The sequence below is a fragment of the Vulpes vulpes genome, chromosome 10 (assembly GCF_048418805.1).
Source record: "Vulpes vulpes isolate BD-2025 chromosome 10, VulVul3, whole genome shotgun sequence".
NCBI classification, from domain to species: Eukaryota; Metazoa; Chordata; class Mammalia; order Carnivora; family Canidae; genus Vulpes; species Vulpes vulpes.
In genome coordinates, this window is record NC_132789.1 from 51,439,101 (window position 1) to 51,443,730 (window position 4,630).

Here is a 4,630-nt window from a genome sequence, read left to right on the forward strand (position 1 = left end):
CAGGGGCGGGGGTGGGGTGGGGGCTATAGCTCATAGAGATCGTGTGAATGTGCATCTGAGGAGGACAGTTTAATTTCTCACCTTCACTTTGTTCCTGGTTTTCTCCCCCAAACCCACTCCAAGCCCATTACTCAAATGGAGACCAAGATGTTTTCACGAGGAGTTCTTTGGAAGGCACATTAGAGGGGCCTCCCTCTTCTGCCCTGTTCCTCACTATCTACCTTATTACTCCTATGCCCTCCTCCTGTGGCTGACCTTGTGACAGGAGATGCATTACACAACCTGTGTGGTCAGAGTTCTTTCTTTTTTCCCCTAAATCCTTGGCTCTTCTCCAAACCCAGGGAGCCATAACCACTTTACCCATGCCTCTCAACATTCCTGAGTTCTGTAGATACTTTCCCACCCTCTCTGGCCTCAGATCAGAGACTCTGGAGCCTAACTCTTTCCCTCACATGGCCCATCACCAGCTTTTCACCTAGCACATGAGGGGCATTTGTAGAAGTGCTTGGACGTACGACCATCAGGGTTGCAATTCTGAGTGTAACTCCATGTTTTCCTCCCTGGGTCCTTGGTTACCTCTATAGAACTGAGTGCCTAATGCTTGGTCATAGCTAGTATTTAGTGAGCACTTATCATATTCTATGCAGTGAGTGAGGAGCTTGGTATGTTTTCCCCAAACCAACCCTAAAAACAGATTTTTAAAAAAATCTTAATTCTCAAGGTGGCGTGACTCCCCTCTTTGGGAAGGGAGTGGGTCCAGGGTGGTCCGGGTCTTTTAAGATTTGGATATTCTAATCCCATCAATGTGTTTGAGATAAAATGGAGAACTCTGGCACCGGGTGTATCCACAGCCCGATCACAGATGGAGTGAAGGCAAGGATTTGATATAGACCTGGGACACAGGAGGGGAGATCATTTGCTTTCTCTGAGGGCTTCGTGGACAGCAGTGGGTGCAATACCACCTCCTCCAAACCAGAGAGTGGGGTGACATCACTATTCCCCTCACCCCACCTCAACTCCCCACCCTCCAGCCCACCAACATGGTCAGACTTCAGAGAGAAATACCTTGCCTCCACTGGAGGCAGAGGTGCTTACACCCAACACTGCCCCTTGTACCTTGAAGGGTAAAAATAGGCAATATAGAAGATAAATTATGGAAAAGGATGAAGCTGGAGAGAGAGAGCAAATTATTAGATCATGAAGGTAGACTTATGGAACTCAGCGATTTCATAAAGCACAATACTATTCATATCATAGGAGTCACAGAAGGGAAAAGCGGGAAAAAGGGGCAGAGGATAATTTGAACAGCTCACAGCTGAGAACTTCCTAATCTGGGGAAGGAAACAGGTATTCAAGTCCAAGAAGCATAGGGAACTACCTTCAAAATCAACAAAAACAGGTCAACACCAACACATATCACAGTGAAACTTAGAAAATACAAAATAAAGAGGCAATTCTGAAATTGGCTAGGGACAAAGGGTACTTAACCTATAGGGACAGACCACATAAGGTTAGCAGCAGATCTATCCACAGAAATTTGGCAGGCCAGAAGAGAATGGTATGATATATTTAACATGCCAAAGGGGGAGAGTAAATAGCCAGGAATATTTTATCCCGCAAGGCTGTCATTCAGAATAGAAGGAGAGATAAAGAGTTTACAAGACAAGCAAAAAACAAAAGGAGTTCATGGACTTTAACTAAACCACCCCACAAGAAACATTAAGGGAGACCATTGGAGCAGCAAAGAGAGACCAAAACCAAAAAACGGAGAAAGGAAATTCGCGATCTACAGGAACAGCGGCTTTCAAGTAATATAATGGCACTAAATTCAAACTTACCAATAATTACTCTTTATGGAAATGGACTAAATGCTCCATCAAAAGACAAAGGAAACCATAATAGATAAAACAAAAAACAAAAAACAAGATCCATGGATATGCTGCTTACAAGAGACTCATTTTAGACTCAAAGACACCTCCAGATCAAAAGTGAGGGAATGGAAAACCATTTACCATGCTAATGGACATCAAAAGGAAGCCAGAGTAGCCATACTTATATCAGACAAACTAGATTTTAAACCAAAGAGGTTTAATAAGAGATGAAGAAGGGCACTATATCATAATAAAGGGGTCTATCCAACAAAAAATCCGATACTTGTGAATATTTATGTCCCCCACTTGGGAGCAGCCAAATATATAAATTTAATCACAAACTAAAGAAACTCAAGGATAAAGATACAATAAAAGTAGGAGACTTTAACACCCCACTCACAGTAATGGACAGGTCATCTAAACATTGTCAACAAGGAAACAGTGGCTTTGAATGACATACTGGGTCAGTTGTCATCAGACTTTTCATCCTAAAGCAGCAGAATACAGATTATTTTTGAACGTGCATGGAACATTCTCTAGAATAGATTAGACACTGGGTCACATATCAGGCCTCCACCTCTACAAAAAGAGTGAGATCTTGATGGGATGAGCACTGGGTGTTATTCTAAATGTTGGCAAATTGAACATCAATAAAAAATAAATTTATAAAAACAAAACAAAAGGAGTGAGATGCTACCATACATATTTTCCAGCCACTAGTTTCCAATGCTATGAAACTTGAAGCCAAGCACAAGAAAATTCGGGACTATAGACTTAAGGGCAAGCAGTTTATTACAATGTATTTCTATTGAAACAGAAGGATGTTGTATACTGTTCACAAAACGGAAAAACATGTAAGCACTGTACATGGTGAGCTTTGGTTATTTTTCCCTTATGCCATAGAAAAAATGTATAAAAACTATCAAAAAGCTAATGTGCATACTGGGGATTTACCCCAAAGATACAGATGCAATGAAACACTGGGACACCTGCACCCCAATGTTTCTAGCCGCAATATCCACAATAGCCAAACTGTGGAAGGAGCCTCGGTGTCCATTGAAAGATGAATGGATAAAGAAGGTGTGGTTTATGTATACAACGGAGTATTACTCAGGCATTAGAAATGACAAATACCCACCATTTGCTTCGATGTGGATGGAACTGGAGGGTATTATGCTGAGTGAAATAAGTCAGTCGGAGATGGACAAACATGATATGGTCTCATTCATTTGGGGAATATAAATAATAGTGAAAGGGAATAACGGAGAAAGGAGAAAAAATGAGTGGTAGGTATCAGAAAGGGAGACAGGACATAGACTCTTAACTCTGTGAAACGAACTGGGGGTGGTGGAAGGGGAGGTCGGCAGGGGTGGGGTGACTGATTGGTGGGCACTGAGGTGGGCATTTGACGGGATGAGCACTGGGTGTTATTCTGTATATTGGTAAATTGAACACCAATAAAAATAAATTTATTATAAAAAAAAACAATGAACGGATTAACCACAAAATTAAAGAAGAAAAAATTATGCATGAAAGCAAATGAAAATGAAAACAACGACAGTCCAAAACTTTGGGATGCAGTGAAGGTGGTCATAAGAGGGGAAGCATATAGCGACCCAGGTCTTCCTTGAGAAACAAAAAGTATCTCAAATACACAATTAACCTTATACCCAAAGGAGTTGCAGAATAAACAGCAAATAAAGCCCAAAACCAGCAGAAGAAGGGAAATGATACAAATTAAAGCAGAAATAAATGATACAGATTTAAAAAAAAAACACAGTAGAACAAATCAATGAAACTGGGAACTGGTTCTTTTAAAGAATTAACAAAACTGATGAACTGCTACCCAGACCTAACAAACAGAAAAGAGAAAGGACCTGGATAAATAAAATCACAAATGAAAGAAGAGAGATGCTAACCAATACCACAGGAATACATTTATCAGGGAAGATTATGAGCAACTCTATGCCAGCAATTTGGGCAATGTGGAAGAAATGGATAAATGACTAGAAGCATACTAGCACATATACATATAAATTACCACAACTGAAAGAGGAAGAAACAGATAATTTGAACAGACCTATAACCAGTGAAGAAATTGAACCAGTAATCAAAAATCTTCCAATACACAAGCGCTCGTGGCCAGAGAGCTTCCCAGGGCAATTCTACCAACATGTAAAGTAGAGGGAACACCTATTCTTCTGAAACTGTTCCATAAAACAGAAACAGAAGGAAAATCTCCAACCCATTCTCTGAGGCCAACATTACTTTGATTCCAAAGCCAGACAAAGACCCAATAGAAAGGAGAATTACAAGACCACTATCCCTGACGAACACAACTACAAAAATTCTCAACAAGTTACTAGCAAATCAAATTAACAGTACATTAAAAGAATTATTGACATGATCCAGTTGGTTTTATTCCTGGACTCCAGGGTGCTTCAATATCCACGGATCAATCAACGTGATACACCACATTAATTAAAGAAAGGATAAGAACCATATAATCCTCTCAACGGATGCAGAAAAAGTATTTGACAAAAACATGGATAGAAGGAACATAGCTCAACATCATAAAGGCCATATACCAAAGACCCACAACTAATATCATCCTCAATGGGGAAAAACTGAGAGCTTTTCCCCAAAGGTCAGGAACATGCAGGGATGTTGACTCTCACCACTATTGTTCAATATAATACGGGAATTCCTGGCCTCAGGCATCAGACAATAAAAAGAAATAAAAGGCATCCACATCGGTA